This window comes from Macrobrachium rosenbergii, chromosome 14 (assembly GCF_040412425.1).
Source record: "Macrobrachium rosenbergii isolate ZJJX-2024 chromosome 14, ASM4041242v1, whole genome shotgun sequence".
Taxonomy (NCBI): Eukaryota; Metazoa; Arthropoda; class Malacostraca; order Decapoda; family Palaemonidae; genus Macrobrachium; species Macrobrachium rosenbergii.
The window spans coordinates 23,913,178-23,932,623 of record NC_089754.1 but is presented as its reverse complement, the minus strand read 5'-3'; the positions used below and the strand labels follow the sequence as shown (position 1 = coordinate 23,932,623).

At 36.2% G+C, this 19,446-nt stretch overlaps 1 long non-coding RNA gene and 1 other non-coding gene across 2 annotated transcripts in view; both read left to right on the top strand.

The window, feature by feature from the left end:
• LOC136845788 (uncharacterized) overlaps window positions 1-19,446 on the top strand; it is a 236,683-nt gene that overhangs the window by 41,254 nt on the left and 175,983 nt on the right. The window lies entirely within an intron of this gene.
• TRNAS-UGA (transfer RNA serine (anticodon UGA)) lies at window positions 2,666-2,747 on the top strand. The gene has a single exon. It is a non-coding gene; the product is annotated as a tRNA-Ser (tRNA).

Sequence of the window (19,446 nt, the reverse complement as noted above, 5' to 3'; positions counted from 1 at the left end):
AAGCAATTAGTGTAAGCAACCTAACAGAAATGTAGAAAAGTTGGTAGAGTTCCTGTTGAGTTTCTTTTTCCTTTTTTCTGTGATTCTTAGATATGATGGATATTATGTACTGTAATAATTGCAGAACGCGATTAGGAGAGCTCCAGTTCCCATTATTCACATCTACCCATAATTTCTTGAGAAAGAACTCAGATTGTTATACAAATTTTGTAAGTGTATTTTCCTTAGCGGTTAGGTTACTAGAAACAAGTTGAAATGAATGAGCCTACAGATGATGAAAGCTAAGTAAGTACAGTTGCCGTCTCGCCACAAGCGTTCATCTAGAGATCTCTGGTGTGTTTATTTTAAGGGCAGTGATTTAGTGCAATATTACATTCTGATAAAGTGAAACCATTATAAATGAATTAGCTTTTAGCAAAATTGCTTCTACTAGACGTTATTATATATATATGTTTCTCTCTCCCTTATATATACGATATATACACTTACATATATGTATGTGTGTGTACATACACACATACATACATATATATATATATATGATTATATATAGCCTATAACCTCAGCATTCTTGAGAACTGTGATTTATTATCAGGCTTGCACTCTGGAAAGACAAGGAAGCCAGATCTGGTGAGCCTCCATTGCTCACCTGGCAGCGGCGTTGTATGTTGCAAGTGGTAGGTGTTAACACCCTGCCTGAAATATTGAGACAGCATCCTACAAGGCCTTTGACCGCCGCCCGGCCTGGCTTGCAACTGAAAAGAGTCATCTATCTTCTGGAGGAGCTGTGATGTACCCCTTGCACAGCCGAATGGTCAGGCCTAGGCAACACAGACACACACACACACACACATGCACACACTCACTCTCCCGCGAGCTGTAATCACCTCATTCAACAGTAATTTAGCCGTCACCATTAATCTGGTTAAGTTTCCCCTTCCACCTTCTCTTTTTGTCCGTAGCGTCCAGGTCCTTTTCGGTTTTGTTCTCCTTTTGGCTGACCCGACCGAGTGTTCAGCTCGTTCAATAGGAGCTGTTTCTTGCAGACGAATCTCTTCGCTTGGTTTGTGTTGACGTCTTTTGAAAATGCCGTGTTTGTGATGTACTTTTGAGATGGTCGAAGTATTTTCCTGATGTCAGAGTTAGATGCATTTGTTATATTCCATGATATGATTATCTACAGAATTCAAGATGCATATTGGTTTGGAGCGTTCGAATGTGAGTTCGGCTGAAGATAAATTGCGTCGTGGGAAACATGGCCACTTGGTGTCCAGGTATCAGGTATAAGTATGAGAAATAAATCAGCACTTGTTATGAATGCGTAACCGCAGGTGATCCCAGTTGGCATTCCGTCCCAACGCGTCCGACCTGAAATATTGGATTAAGTCAAGTTGAAGACAGAAACCGGCTCATTTTTATATATATATATACGAATCTGTGCTCTTGGATAGGACTTTGCTAGATTTGTATATGAAGCCGTTAATAACGTTCAGCGTTATTAAAATCGGAGGATCAGGGGAACTGGCAAATCGGCAACTGAGGCTAAACCGCTGTGAATGAAGATCGTTTTAATCTGCAAAGAATACCGACCGACCTCTTCCCACGGCGTTCGAAGCCATTGTCGTAATTAGAGGAAACGTTGCCCAAGTCGCAGCCTCTCGGTTGCGTCCCAAAGTATGCTAAATGATTTCTAATGGATCGTTTTTGCTTCTCATCAATATTTAAGAAATTAGAGAAAAACAGTCTGAAATAATGGTACCTGGAGCAAAGCCTTGCCGTATCCCGTGAACCCGTTCATCTGGTTAAGGAATCGGACACCTGCTTTTTATGATCCATTGGCCCCTCGCGCGGTGTAAAAAGACAGAGAGACGTTGATAAACAAGAGTCAATTAAACACAAAAGGACGGAGGAAAGGTACAGAGGGGAGACTAAAAGAAGAGAGTATAGTAAGGGTCAATAAATTAAGTGATGAAAAATGAGATACTTGTCGAAGAAAAAAGTGGAGTGGCTTATAGCAACTGAGAGAGCGAGAGAAAGAGAGCGAAAGAGAGAAGGAAAGAGTGAAATCGAGACCTGAGAGAAAGAAACGAATTCAACGTTGAAAAGCATCCTCGGTTTTTGTCGAGATATTTGCTATGGTAAAAACCTTCAACTCAACCCCACCCTCTACCGGGCCCCCCCTCTCGCGCCCCCCACCCGGTAATCTCCTAGTATAGCATGAACTAGGCCTGTTTGTTTCTTTTCTTCTTCTTCTTCTTCTTCTTCTTCTTCTTCTTCTTCTTTCTTTATTGCTCTTGTAAATACTATAGGAATAAGGGACAGGGTTTGCCTACCTTTCATCGGTAATAAATAAAGCCAGGCCAGCATTATAAATGGTTTGTTGATTTCCACGGCCCTCAAATACTTGTGCGTGGCTATAAATAGCAATACATTATAGTGACTCGGAAATGTTTGCTAACACATTTCCATTACGTGAAAAAAAGAAAACAAATGTTTTCGGCAATGCGGTGCTTTAGGTAGCCTATCATAAAAACGTCACTACAGTAATTGTCAAAGATTAGAGTATAACGGATGTCATACAGATACATCCCAGATAACAGTTAACAAGTGCAACCTAGATATGAGCAACTCTATAATCTCTGTTATCTCTTTCTAATACTGAAGAGCTGCGGTGTCCGAGTGGTTAAGGAGATGGACTTGAAATCCATTGGGCTCTGCCCGCACAGGTTCGAATCCTGTCCGCAGCGCAAGTGTTTTTTTTAAAAAAACATTAATTGATGTCGTAAGAAAACTTAAAGGAAAAGTAATAGAAGTGAGACACAGCTATCGAAGAACTCGCTTACCAATGCTGAAATTACCAAATCACTTGTGCGGAGGCGTCATCCATCAACCTGAATACTTAGTAGGGATTATTTCTTTATGTAAATGAAGATAATATTTATCAAGGCCGCACAGCTTAATTTCCTTACCCTTTTTCTGATGTAAATTGCAGACAGGTATCTTTCAGCTTCCACCTAAATGTTTTGTCAGTAGTAGGGAATAAAAGCTTTCCGATTTCCTGTAGCACTTGCAGCATAAGCCTCACTTGGCACCGTGCCCTACCCTGGCACAGATTATGCTTTGTACATCACAGTACGTCTACAGTGTTTTTGGCTTGCCCCAGGATGCCTAATTTGTAGCTACACCTTTGTTTGTGATATCAAGAATTAATGTTTTACACGTTTATTTGCATTATTCGGGCTGGCAGTTGCGTTAACATGCATCTCAAAACATTTTTGGGTAATTTTGCATTAATAATTTCCCGCACAAATTACATTAAGAAATATATTTTCACTTAAACGTCTGAGTAGCTCTTGTCACGTGGGCTATAATCATTGCCTTAATAACCTTTTGAATCAAAGCAAATAATAATGTTCCACACTCCGCAGTAATAATTAAGTTTATGTAAGAGGAATATCATTTATTGTCGATTTTAAGGTGTTTCTATCCTTTACAGTCTCTATTAGTATGTTGTTAACACTATCCGAAGAAAAGTTAATTTAAAAGATGCAAGATTTTTTGGTTTGCACCTTTTTGTTGGACACGAATTATTATTATTATTATTATTATTATTATTATTATTATTATTATTATTATTATTATTATTATTATTATTATTATTGACCAGAACAATAAAAGAAAAACTTAAATTTAAAATAAAGAGGGACACATTTTCGTGCATTCACCAACCACTCTGGGTCATTGTAAAGAACATGACTCCTAACGGGCCGACTTCTTCGTATAAAAAATGGCGGCCCGTCTTTTAAGGAGAGGTATGAGAAATGGCTCAAGAAACACAGAGGAGGGTAGAAAATTCTAATCCTTGAAAAAAAAAAACTCTCTGAAGGACAGAACAAACCGGTTGAACAACAACTGAGTTCACGATAGACACCCAGTATTCAGGGGATAACGAAGCTTTAGTGATCTTCACGAACAAATTTAAACAAGTAGACTTTCTAAGTGAACGATGTCTTGGAGAAACAACGAACGAAAGGAAATGAGAAGAGAATTTCTAGAGAGTATGTGGTACTGGTAATGGCGTTTCTTTCGGGGGTTAACTCTAATAGCTGTGGCGATAAAGCAGTTTACACTGGGCTGTCATAAACAGTCCTGAACTTATGAGCGTCACACATGGGAATAATTAATTTTCTCTGGCACTTTTCTTCGACGACATTGCAACATTTCGACGATGCTGTCTGCCACGGAAATTGTGCGGGATACTTGTTAGCTACTACTACTACTACTACTACTACTACTAGTATTTTGTTATTGTTTGATGTCATGCTGCATTTAGAAATGTACTCTGTTCTGCAACCAGACGCCTGTTTTCAGTAAACTGATATACCGATTTTTCATCGATTCAAAACTAATGCCGTAGATCTTGAAGTTCTTCAGCACCCTTCTTTGCACTCGGCAGGATATTAAGACTTTTTAAATGATGCTTATTTTATTACATTATGGCCGTTCTACCCACCTTTAATCTCTTTCTGCTCACAACTTCATAAAGGGGCCATTTCCCATTTACTGTCAAAGACCCAGACCTTAAAATGAGCGCTGTTATTTAATACATATTCCTCCACTTTATATGAAAAAATATTAACAAATGCTTTGATATGGCGGTAGTGGGGCTTGCATTCTTAACCCTCAGCGAAATCTGACCTTCAGTGCAAGGTGTATTTAACAAATACTACTTCGTTTCTTTATCAGCTAGACAGAATACTACCTGTGACCGTCAGTCCAAGAAGAACTTTTCTTTTAGCTAGTGCACGATTCTCAAATCAACATGTTGTCGCTTATGAATTGGTTTTTTATATGGAAAGTCGGAAAGTTATCGTTACCTGGCGGTCAACGGTGCTGTGATGTTCTTAGTTTAACTACGAGAAAAAGAGTTTGATTTTGTTTTATGTCTTAGGTGGAAAATTATGCATGTCACGCTGCTCGTATCTGGCTGGTCCTACATATATTTCATTTGAAGACCCCTTTCATCATTGGGAAACATTTTATCGTTTATACTGATTGATGTCTACATAGAGGTAATTGTAGCTAAAAGAAGAATGCTGGTAAAATCAAAAGTCTTTTGGAGTTAGGTCCGCTAGTTGGCCAGTGAGGATAATATTCATGTACTTATCCTCAATGAAGATGAAAAAAATTGTTCAGAGGTAACTATCTCAAACAGATCTTCTCTTGGTCAATTGCAGCTCGTAATTTCATGACAGATAAAATGATCAACGAAATAGTGTTTTTGCTCTCGGCAAGCCGTTGGTTTTAAGTATGCTAAAGAGTTTGCGTGTACAGTTAAGGAGAATGCATTATCCATTTATCAGTATATTTACAGAATGCGACTAAAAGGTCGCTTCCGGTTAGAACTAGGCTGTCTCTCTTATGTATACATTAAAGCCTCTTTTCGAAAGAAATGGTAATACTGGCTGCTTAAATAACCGCTTGATGCAGTTTTGTTATTCACGCAAGTGATTTAGGTCAAATGTGTAGAACTGTAGACAGTGAGCAGAATGCCATAATCCGGATATGTATATGTATATATTTTATATATATATATATATATATATATATATATACAGTATATATATATATATATATATACATATATATATATATATATACATATATATATATATATATATATATATATATATATATATATATATATATATATATATATATATATATATATATATATATATATATATATATATATATATATATATATATATATATATATATATATATATATATATATATATATATCATATATATCGTGTAGATACGCTGAACTTTACCAACCAGGAATATAGTTAAAATGGTTTATATAAATTTTTGTTAGTAAATTTTAGAAACATTTCTTTAGTAACCCATTGTCCTCGTGAAAAGCTAGGAATTGCCTGAATTTATTGCATACAATGTGGCTTGAATGTATTTCTTCTTCTAACTTAATTTCTTTACAAACTAAGTCAGAACTAATATGTCGTTCGTCTGTCTTAGAATTAGGTTTGCCGAGGAAAGAATATGATTGGTCAATTATATGTAACGTGTATTTGAAGCGGTATGGGGATCTTATGTATACAGATATTCATGCAAAGGCAAGATTCCCCTAAGCATATGCATGTCCAGTTTAACAAACCAGGGCTTGCTCCTTATGAGGCACAATGTGCTTCGGTTTTGGAGTTGAACTTGCACCATCATCGTGGTTAATGGGGTTGTAACTTCTTCCGATTATCATAGTCTTCAGTGTCTTGCGTATAGCTTTCTGTAAAATATATATGCTAACGTTTTGCCTTGTCGGGTGAAAACAACCTTCTGTCTCCCCCCCTGTCTCTCTCTCTCTCTCTCTCTCTCTCTCTCTCTCTCTCTCTCTCTCTCTCTCTCTCTCCGATACAGAAGTGATTGTCTGTCTGCTCGGACGTAAACACGCGAGGGCGAAGGGTTACAATGTATTTTTAACGATCCTTTGAAAAGTATCCCATATTCCTTAACGCAGTACAGTTGCTCTTAGTTTTGGTTTAATGAACTGTCATACATATAGGATTGTCTTAAGACGACTCAGTTCTAACATTTCATTGTGATTGGTTGGTCGAGGTGTGAAATGTTTCCATGTTTGCCACTTGTAAAATTCGGTTATAGTTATCTTTTCAACAATAGGCGGATAATTGGCCCTAGGAGTATGCTTTTAATCAAGAGAAACTTTGTAATTTGAAAGAAGGTTGCTTAGAGGGTTTCATCTAAGGATTTTTCAAAGATGCAAAGCCTTCCTCTTGCCAGCAAATGCCAGGTTTGGATCCAGCTGCAAGCTAATTCACCTGCGTTTGGGAACACGTAGATTCTTGAAAACTAATTTGGACCTCAACAAAGAAATGAACACAACTTGTGTTTTATGTCATTGTAAAGTGAGAAAAGGTCTAGAATATGCATTTGGGGTAAAGATAAATTGAAAGTTTTGTGACCCACGACCATTTAAGGCTATCAGGCTTTGCTGAGTTGTACACTTCACACTCGTAAGTTAATTTTGAAAGGACCAAGGCTTTGTATAGTTTCAATATCCGAGTTTGGTCAGCACCCCACGAAGAGTGAGACAGAACTTTCAGCACATTCATTGCATTCATTTTTTCTTGATATATTTCAGATGTGGAATTCAAGTCGGCTTGCTATAAAAAATCAACCCCAAAAAACACTTATTTCACCAACACATGGAATTCTCTGCCCATGTATGAACAAACCTGGATCAAGGTGAATCCTCTTAAAACCATTCCTCTCAGCCCACTTTACTATGTTATCAATGCAGGGCTGAAGGCGGGGAATTATTTTGGATACCCCATTGATTGCTAAGGCGAACTAGGTTACACTTACAACACTTCCTTGTGGCACTCCTTCTTGGTTGAATACATGTGACATTATTGCTCCAACCTGAACCTGAAATATCCTATTTTTTAAAATGCCTTGATAAAAAGAGGCAAATCGCCTCTCAGGTTACATTCATAAAGAACCCTCAGAATGCCATATCTCCAGGTTGTATCATAAGCCTTCTATGATCTTATGATACAACAGTAACGTGATGCTGCTTGTTAGCAAAAGCTTCACATATTGAAGATTCCATTCGAAACAACACATCAATTGTGGAGTGCATACTTCGAAAACCACACTGAGCAGGCGACAGATATTTATCACGTTCCAAGTGTCACATCAAATTTGTGTTCACCATTTTTTCCCCTGATCTCACACAGACATGATGTCATTACAATGGGACGATAATTCTCTGTCTTGAAAGGGTCTTTCCCTGGTTTCACGAATGGCAGTAATTTTAATACCTCCCATAGCTTAGGGAAGGCATGTTCTCGAAAAATCCTGTTAATAAGGCTTAATATGAAAAATCAGGTATTTTCGGGAGTATGCCTAATCATCGGATATTTTATATCCTCCAGTCCAGGAGATGATTCACTACATTTATTTAAGGCCGATTCAGACTCATTTATTGTAAAAGGTACATTGTATTGTTCATTCCTTGAAGTACTAAAATCAATTTCTATCTGTTCCATTAGCGTTCTTTGAGCTAAATAGGGTCTGTCATCATTTTCCTTGCAACATTAGCAAAATGATTAACAAACTCATTCGCCACAAGCCGGGATTTGTTATTTCACGACCATTGATCTTGATAACTGGAAGTGCCAAGGAGTAAATTTGCCTGCTATTTTTCTAACTCTTCCAAACTAAAGTCAGGTGTGTTTTGGGGGAAAATTCAACCACAAAGCAGCAGTTTATATGAATTTATCTCCGCGTGGGTTAAATGCGTCCACTGTATATGAGTTCTATATATAAAATATATATATAAAATATATATATATATACGTGTATATGATTGTATATAATATATGTGTTATTATATATATATATATATATATATATATATATTTTGTTTTTTCTGGAGTCATACATACATACATACATATAATAGTTGTTTTTCTCTGAGTCAGGAAAGATTTGATACTGAATGAAACATTTTATATATATATATATATATATATATATACATACATACATATATATATATTCATTTACATTTATTATATGTATATATTTATATTATATATATATGTATATATATATGTATATATATATGTATATATACACATATATATGTATATATATGTAAACATATATATATATATATATATATATATATATATATATATATATATATATATATATATATATATATATATAGATAGAATGGAAAATCTTTTTGGTTTACTTAGCAGCACTCGTATTCCTTGGAATAGACGGCTTGTGCTCTTATTCCCAGAAACGTTAAAGATTTCTTTTGCCTTTAAAGAGTATATTTTGGCAGATCCACAACTCTAGTAGGCGAGGATGACTTTGACTTTAGACGTGCACAGAAAAGAGTTGACCATCAGTCACCATTTGTCATCGTCTTTGAGACTCACGAACGAATGATAAATCAGCACAAGCCAAGGAAGATATATTTACATTTTTTTACCTTTTGATAATAATAGTTGTCCTTTTTTCTTTTTAATCTTTTTTTTTTTTTTGGTCAAAAGCACCTCGATCCATCCTTATAAATTAGCATTCAGTGTGTACATATTTACGCATGTAAACAAACACAGATGCACACACGTACATATATACCCACACACACACACTACAGTATATATGTATATATATATATATATATATATATATATATATATATATATATATATATATATATTCATATATATACATATATATATAAGTTTTGTCAATAATTTCACACGTGGCATTTTTATACTTGTAAACATTAAGCCACAAATCACTCATCAATACTGAATTCACTGTACCCTGGGAATAACATACCAAAGGGGAACAAAGCATGAAAGGTGTACCTATCCGATCAGGAATCGAACCTCTGTTTTTCAAAGTTGGAACATAGTTTATTTAAATGAAGTTAGCTTAAGGTTCGGTTCGAATGCTGCTTGGGGTAGGAGCACCTCTCATACATAATTCCCTTTGGGTGTAAGTTATTCCCATGTGTAGTGAATTCGGTAATGATTAGAATTTTGTTACTTGATATATATATATATATATATATATATATATATATATATATATATATATATATATATATATGTATAATAAATTTCTGACTCACATCAGGATCGAACCCAGGTCTTTTCAATTGAAATGCAAGGTCGCTGCCTACCAGGCCATACAAGTCATAAAAGAAATTGGAACCTGAGTACCACTGCGCACAAGGAATTACCTGGGCAAGCTAACTGCATGCATACCAGCGTGTTTTCCCCAACTTCCCGACTCAGCAATGACCCAATTCACAGCATTTCATTCGAATTATCCCTTCTGAGTGAATATGATAGAAATAATCAACACACAATCACGTGTGGAACAGAAATAATTTATTTTATGACTTGGCCTTGCAGCGCCTCTTACAATTGAAAGACCTGGGTTCGATCCTGATATGAGGCAGAACTTTATTTCTGTTCCACATGTGATTGTGTGTTGAGTATATATATACATATATAATATATATATATATATACATATGCAATATATATATATATATATATATATATATATATATATATATATATATATATATTATTTATAAATATATATGTATTATATATATACACACATATATATATATATATATATATATATATATATATATTTTATATGTATTTATAAATATATATATTATATATATGTATATATACATACATATATTACATTATGTATATATATATATATATATATATATATATATATATATATATATATATATAGATATATATATATACTTGTATATATAATATATATATTGATTCCAATTAATACAGTGTCCACTTATCTGATGAATAAAAGCGCTATTGATATTTCTAGAGGATTTATCGTGTAAACTTGTCATGGAGGATTCTTCTTGTTTCATTGGCATTCTGCATTACCCCTGACACGAGATTTTGGTTAAAATCTATTACTAATTGTATTCCTAAAATGGTTGAACTCACTTTTTTTCTGTGTTTGTTTACAATATTCAACTGAACTCTTTGTCCCCATCTCTCCCTACTTCGATTTGTTTTGCTTTATACGAGACATAAAAAAACACTGACAGCTTCCTTTCATAGTTCCCATTCTCTAAAAATACACACACGCACACATTCGGGAAGAGAGAGAGAGAGAGAGAGAGAGAGAGAGAGAGAGAGAGAGAGAGAGAGAGAGAGAGAGTTGAAAGGATACAATGGCAACGAACCAAGGTCTATTAGGGATGATGAGAAGGGGTTAGGGAGAAAGCGGAGAGTCACCTGAGAGCCATAAGTCTAACGCCACACACAATGCACCTGTCCCTATTAGTGACCCCGGAAAGAATGGACGCTACCACACAGACAGAATGGGAGGGGACAGACGATACAGTCAGACGGGCAGTACCCGTCTGTAAGCCGACGACGCCGTCATTTCTCTGAGCTACAGTTTTTGTTTTGTTGTGACGTTTGAAAAAGTAATGGCTTTATGTAATGTACAGGTTATGTTTATGTGTGATTGGTGCATGTGTGTTGGTCACGTCTTACCCTTTTAGCTTCTCGAATTCTTCACACTTTTTTGATACGTTTGTCACTGCAAAGCCTTAGATCCAAATGCAAGGATATTAAGAAATTCTAATGTCCGTAGCAGGATTCTAACCGATATCCATAGTATCGGAGAGAGAGAGAGAGAGAGAGAGAGAGAGAGAGAGAGAGAGAGAGAGAGAGAGAGAGAGAGAGAAAGGACTGCACAAATATCTAATGCTTCATTTTTACGTATCAGTAATTTTAAGCAATAGAATAACAGGTTCTGAAGCTTTGCTATATTATAAGGATATAAAAATGCTCAGTATTTCTGTTATCTGTTAAGTTATAAATGTTTATCTGCTTTTTACCTCATTTTTACTGTACTGATATTTCTGCCTTAAGAATTAGTTTAAATCTTAAAACCTTTCGTGTATGTTTCATGAAAATATGTACACTTTTATAAGCTAAAAAGATAAATATTATATGCTTTACTTTCAGGTGAAGTATACTGTAAAAAATACTATTCTCTCTGTTATACTACTGTATATTGATTATATATCTGAAACTGAAAGTGCATATCTGACATTTTTAAAAGTATGCAGTAATGTCTTGTAGGTTTTAGTTTTTTCCTTATAGATTAACAATAGCTTTAGTCAACTAGAAAATGACACCCTTCGAAAACTATAGTTGTGTACTTTTACAGTCAGATATGCAGGATGGTAACTAACTATTTTGGCATAACCGTCAATACAGATAACTTCTATCATTTTCATATTAAGTAATTTTTTTCAAGGGATTTATAGGTAGTGATCACTCATTTGTTATTGTATAGTCTGGCAAAAGGTTACGTATCTTTGATTCATTAAAAAAAATTTCTATATATATATATTCCAAATTATTTGTTTTTCTTTAACTTGGCTGTGTTACCGGATTGATACAAATCAATCTTAGCCTGGATGTTTTGCTCTTCACAAAACTTGTTCTTCCCAAATCGCACGTAGATTTTTTTTTTTTTTTTGTAAATATTTATTGATCCTGTTCGAAGCTATTATTGATTACCTTGACAGCATCGTGTGCAAAGCCCGATAGAATATCTTCTTAGAAGACCAGTCTTCTCCAATGTCCTCTGCGTTGAACCTTCCTAAAGATGCTTATCAGTATGGAGATTCAGTTCATGCATTCGTATGTAAGAGTTGATAGTAATATGTCCAGATCATTTCTCGAGATTTACTACATTTACATATGAGGACCCCAATCTCTTATGATAGTTACTGCACATGAGGTATTATATAGCAAGCTTTCATATCTTTGTGGCAAAGAACTGACCTTACGTCGAATATTGTTTCCATATTCGAGAACTTTTTATTCACTGTTTTGTTTAACAGTCATTCGTTTCTTCCGTAACCTATCCAAACTTCTAATTTTTGGTAACTCTTCATAGATCACCTTTTTGTGTCACAAACTTAATTTTTCTACGAACAATGCTCTTGAGAGTTTGGCTATACATCAGTGCCTCTTGGTCTTTCTTACAGAATGCTGTAGACATAGTTCTGCTGTAACTATAGCAAGAGTTGTTCTTGCAGTACACCCGTTGTGATTATGGGACCCGGGCTCGTTTCCCGCTACCAGACATCATAATATCTTCATATTTCTTGCACTTGGATCTTACGGCTTTATAGTGACAAGCGTGTCCAAAATAGCGCGAAGAATTCGAGAAGTTAAGAGGGCATTGTGGCTACCACAATTACATATGTATCTGGTAAAAAGTGATCAATAGATTCTACATATACATATTATATATATATATATATATATATATATATATATATATATATATATATATATATATATATATATGTATAAATATTTATGTACAGTAAGTATGTATGTGTGTCTGTATGAGGTTGCGACCCACCACAGTTGGCTATCTTCTGGCAACTAATTCACTGCTTAGCTCTTCATGGGCACGATGGGTTTCTAACGGAGCGCTCACAGTCCATCTGCCCTTGCCCATGATTCGAATCTGGGCACTGTCACTTGGTAGGCAAGTATATTACCAATCACATTACAAGTTTTAAATATATATATATATATATATATATATATATATATATATATATATATATATATATATATATATATATATATATATATATATATATATGTGTGTGTGTGTGTGTGTGTGTGTGTGACTGCTGACTAACTGGATTTAATAGCGGAAAAATGATAAAGATTCATCTTCCTTAAAATTTTCTATGGAAGACAGACTCAAAAGCCCTGTGGTTAGGGCGAAAGGGTGGTGAGGAAGTGCCCTGTAAATTGAGTGTGAAGCAGATTACCTTAATCCCATTTCCCATGCATTCTTGAGACACCCTGTGGTGGCAGTACATCATTGTAACATTATGCAGAAGGCTTTCGATTACCTTTGTGGTTGCCCTTTGAGGTTCAACCTGCTCGTCATGGTGTTACCAGGGTATTGCAGAGCCACTTATCAGGTCCTTTGACAACCCTGCCAGGCATCGTTCAAGTGATTTGCAGGTGTCCTGATGCTTAAATAGCTAACTAATAGTTGTCTCCCTTGTGCACCAGTGCATATACCTTCGAAATTTTACGTAGGTTTGATCAATGTACCTGTAGACTTGCAGTGTACTCGTATATAATTTTATTTCATACCTTTCGTAATTTACATATTTCAGTTAGTTAAATCGGGAAAGTCATTGTAAATTGAGCGCAAAACTTCGAGATTTATTTTCCAGTATTTATTTATTATAAGGCAGTTTAGCACAAGATGCTTTTGTCAGCGAATTACTCACGAAACAGCAGTAAATATTTTTGATGAATACCATTGTTAGGTTACGTTTTCTTGGCCATTCTGTTTTCTTTAAATTTCTGAATTTACATTTAATTGTAAACTATTTGACCCGCAAGTTTAAGGATCACTGAGAGGATGTATCCTAATGATCTCCGGGTTCAGGAGGGCCTTTGGCTGAGCGTTCCTTAATTCAATCCCCTGACGGGAAAATGCAACAGCAGAGAAAAATCATCCTACCGAATGACAAATGGAATGATATTGTTAATGGTGGAAATGGGTATCAGGGGAAGGGGGGATTTATGCCCTGGGTGGGTGAGTGGGGAAGGGAGATCATCTGGGAAAGATCTGGGATGTTAATGGCGGTGGTAAAGGCTCGGTTAAAGAGTGGCACCTTCCTCGCATTGACTTGAATGACTCGTAGCACTCCATCATACACTCCAGCTCCACCCTCTCTTGTCCTTCACCCTGTGTTGTATTGCATTTTCCCACCCATTGCCCCCTCATGCCGAAATGCAACTGTGGCTAATCCCGTCAGTGTTGCCAATGACTGACTTCCTTTGGGGTCGTGCCCTGTTGACCGTGTTTGTGGCGAGACTGTAATTGAGGCTCAGTGGAAATAGATGTTAAATTTTGGTGTATTTTAAGGGAAAATTCGTGGCTGACAGGACGAACAGTACCAAAGAAGAAAAGTCGTGTATGGACAAGATGCCCTTGGCGACGCTGTGTCATTATTCAGGTTTCATTGGATGCATTTTGGCGGGTCCTCGACAGAGCGCGGGGCGGTGCTTAGAACCATCACTCACGCTACTTAATGGTTGGGAACTATTAAAGACCAAGATCGTTACCACAGGTCGAGCCTATGACTATCGCTGCATCTTGCTAGTTGCAACGGTGTACTGCTTGTATTGAAAAATGTGTATTGCGATATCAAATGGTGTTTTAGAATGGGCTTACAGTCACGTTTCTTTGCTAGCTCTTGTAGAACTTCAGAGGATGCATTAGATAATTTTTTTTCGAGTTATGAGCAAGGTGCAAAATGGCATCTCAACATTTTAAAGATTTGAAACCTTAATCATTAGCAGTGTGACTATCAGTGTTGTCCACAGGTTTTCCTCGTATTAAACTTCTTCGGAATTATTCGATCGCAAGGCGAGAACTAAGGCTTGTGAAGACAAGGGAGAACTCTATATGTTCTTGTCCTTTAGAGTACGCTGCATAAGACGAGATTATTTTCTTTACCCATGTAAAGTTCGAATGCCGCGCAAAAACTGGTTAACCGGCACCCGACCTTGCAATTGAGCAGAAGAGCGCCTCGGATTTCCATGGCCAAGAGAGCAGAAAAGGGCGGTAAGGATTGGAGCTGAAGGCCTGCAAAGGGAAGGGTGTCTGTCGGGCATTGACGAGAACAAGGGTGCCCCACAGGGCAGGGGTGGGGTGGGTGGAGAGGGTGAGGGCATCAGGAGTAGCAATGCAGGTGACTATAAATCAGCCTCACCTTTGCACAGAGCATGACTTCTCCATTCAGAGGGACTCCATACATGTGTCCTAATTGTTCATTGCGGTGGAAGATTGACGGCCAGAGGGCCGGTATTAGAAGCCATTGCAGACGCCTTGTATGTCAGGGCGAACAACACCCCCGTGCGACGTTATCCTTCTTCAGTCGCTTTTAATCTGATCTGGAGGCAGAAAAAGGCAACAGAAGCTTATGGGTTTAACTTCGCATAATTCTTCGGCCTCTGCATCGTGCCTTTATGAAAATATTCGTTTTACAGTTTGGGGAATGGTAACATTTTCTTGAGAGGACGGATATTATAATTTTTTGCATTCATTAAAATGGCAGCTATTTCACTGCAGTGAAAATAATTGCTTGAAGCTCGGGAAGGAACATGCATTGTTCGATCACGGAAATAGCTCTTGTGGCCATGATTAGGAAAATTAAGTTATTATACCGTTATTGGCCCAACTTTTGGAGATTACGAAAATTACTTTAAACCTTTTTATATTATGATATTAGCTTAATAAAAGATATATATTTAATTTTCATATATATATATATATATATATATATATATATATATATATATATATATATATATATATATATCTATACACACACATATATATATACATATATATATATGTATATATATATATAGGCTATATGGATCAAGTGTGGACGTTGGACGGAAATTAATGGAATATATTGAACCTGTTGAGATCAATAATTTGCGCAGTTGACTTACAGCAAGAAAGAATTTAAAAGATAGGAAATGTGGAATTACGTAGAAGTCATGAAAAGGTTAACGTTGGTGAGACGGTGAATCAGAGCGCTTTGAGATGGTGTGATCTTATGGAGAGAATGGAAGATGATAGGTTACCAAAAAGAGCTTATAATTGTGAAGTGATGGGCGAAGGTTAGGAAGTGCTGGAGAGGGAGCAGATGAGATGCTGACGCAAAGTGACCTTATTATCCAGAAAGCGAGAATGTGTACAAACTGGAGGTGGATGAAAAATTGCACGCAAGGAGGCTCGACAACCTCTTGATGACCCTTATGTGTAGCTGTACAGGGGAGCTACAAGTTGTTGGAGTTTTGTGCATCGGGAGCTCATCCTCGATCCAGCTGTTGTATGAATGTGACAGTTGCCATTCCTTAGGTTTTTCTCGTATTTCCACTTCCTGAGAAGGAGAAAGATTCCATTTGAAATATATTTCACAAGTTAACAGTTTCTAATGAATGCGCCTCAAAATTTCGGAACTGCAGGTCTTTTTCCTTTTTTTTTATTTTTTTTCTCAAATAAAAGGAATGTCGTGGACACATATGTTAGGAAGAAAGCATAGCAAAATCGACTGGGCAGCTTAAGTTCTTGTCAGCAAAGGTTTCACGAACAGAGATATTCAAAAGCAAGTAAAATCGACTAAAAAAAAGTGGTACCAAGAACCTACCAGTGCACGAAACAACGGCAAAGAAGTAATAAATTGTTCTAAAAGGGCTACATGCACCAAATTACCGTTAGGATGAAGCAGTCCTTTAAAAGATAATTACGAACAATGTCAGCACCACCTCCGACGGCGTTAAGATCGCCCTCATCATTTATTTATTATATAAAAAAGAAGCTGTCGAAACATCGAATCTCCTTAAAAATAATCCAGCCGTTCCTCTCGAACATTTGAAGAGACAGAATGCCGTATACCGAAGTAGGGGATACCCTCATTCATATGACGGAAAACACCAAGATAGCAGCCCCCGATCACTATAGGCTACAATTCTTAGAGGCTCTGCATGTATGTGTAGAGAAATTACAACAGACGATGAACACGAAGGATGAAATCCACTCTCTTCCTGACGTTATCTACAGAAGTCGGCCTCTCCGCCACGTAATGCCTCTCTCTCTCTCTCTCTCTCTCTCTCTCTCTCTCTCTCTCTCTCTCTCTTCCAGTCTTGACGACGAACGAAGATGGCACTTAACCTCCCATGAAGAATTAGAGGAGTTTATTTCTGGTGATAGAAATTCATTTCTTGGTTTAATGTGGTTCGGATTCCACAATAAGCTGTAGGTCACGTTGCTAGGTAACCAATTGGTTCTTAGCCACGTAAAATAAGTCTAATCCTTCGGGCCAGCCCTAGGAGAGCTGTTAATCAGCTCAGTGGTCTGGTTAAACTAAGGTATACGTAACTTTTTTTTTTCCCACCCAGACAGATCCGACGCAACGATACCATCTCAGAAGTCATCCTCTGAGAAACGGTTTACCGTGCAGAAACGTCGATCACATGAAATTCGCCCAAACTGTTATCCAGTCCGCATACTGGAACATGAACTTTGCAGCCTTACATCAATAATAAAATTTTTCATATTCATATCCATATCATCCACGTTCCCATCTTAGAATAACTTACGGCCTACTATATGAGCAAGAGCCCGTGCTGGTATAACGCAGCTTAATCATAAACAACAACAACAATAACCTTGTAAATTATTATAAGCTGAAGGTGAGTAGAGGTATAGCCCGTTCGACACGTTCTTGTTATATAGATAAATGAACTTTGGGCTAGCAATCATAATGATAAAAAGTATTGGAAGTTCAGGGACGCCCCTACGCCATGATCCACGTCTCTTATTGCCCATGATTCACGATCAAGGTTCAGTGGAAACCAATTTTCACAGAATACTTTATTTTGCTTTTTTCGTCAATTTTTGTAATACGCTCGTTTGGAGGATAAAATCTCTACTGTCTCAGTCAAGGTCCTTTAAATACGTTGGTCTTAGTGAAAGGAACTGAGAAGGAGACGAAAGCGAAAGGTGATGTGAGGGAAGCAGCAAATCAGGAACTTCTTTAGGAGTCTGACATAAAATGCGACTGAAAGGACTGACGCATGTGTGAGAGAAAGAGTAATTTTATCGATATCAAAATCAATAACAAAAAAGCCCTTTTCACTCTTTTGTTTGTTCTGACAAAATAAATTTTCAACACCTTTGTAAATATATATATATATATATATATATATATATATATATATATATATATATATACTAATATATTATAAATATTCATATATATATATATATATATATATATAAAAATTAATGAAGGCAGGGGAAGCACACCAACAGGTCAAGAAAGTCATATTTATTCAATTGCAACGTTTCATTTGAGGCCAACCAGCAGGCATCATTTTCAAGCTACAAGTAATAATACCTAATTAGTACAATAAAATTAAGTGACAAATATTAAAATACACAATATAAATTACATTAAAACAAGCGAAGTTAAAAATATGAATAAGGACCAACCATCTTGAGTATGGAGGCAGAGGAAGGACTGACCAAAAACGTAAACAGTTCACGAGAGATAAAGAGGTGTAGACGTGGCTTGGGTGTTCAGTGTGGGGACCAGTTTTTTGGAATAAACAATGATTCATTAATTGCTAAAAGTTTGTGATTAGAGGCTCTGCCCAAAACCTTAAAGTCCTTGTACTGAATAGAATGTTTGCATTTTATCGGCATGATCCAGTATGTTTGCTGACTCACTTTTGTCCTCGATGTAATCGAGGAACCTATATTGTCCTCGACACATAGGTTACTTAAAGTCCGAATCGACAGTCATAGAGCTGTCATGCTATAGAACTGGCACTAAACTTTCAAATGTATGAATTTTCCAACATAATTTGTTATCATGCCGAGAAATGCAAACATTCTATTCAGTACAAACATGACTTTAAATATAACAGTAATAAATATTAAAAGTGAAAAAAATGTTTGAATTAAGTAGCAAGGTCTGTATACAGCATTATTATTATTATTATTATTATTATTATTATTATTATTATTATTATTATTATTATTATTAATAATAATAATAACGTTATTATTATTATTATTTTTGAAGGTTTATTTTTCAATTACTATTATTTCATTGAATACCTTGAACTTGGAGAATATACGGTAGATCTGGTAATTATAAAACAGATTTGCCTTGAGGTTCCTTACAACTGTTGTACAAACTTCTACATTTCCTGTGGACCATTA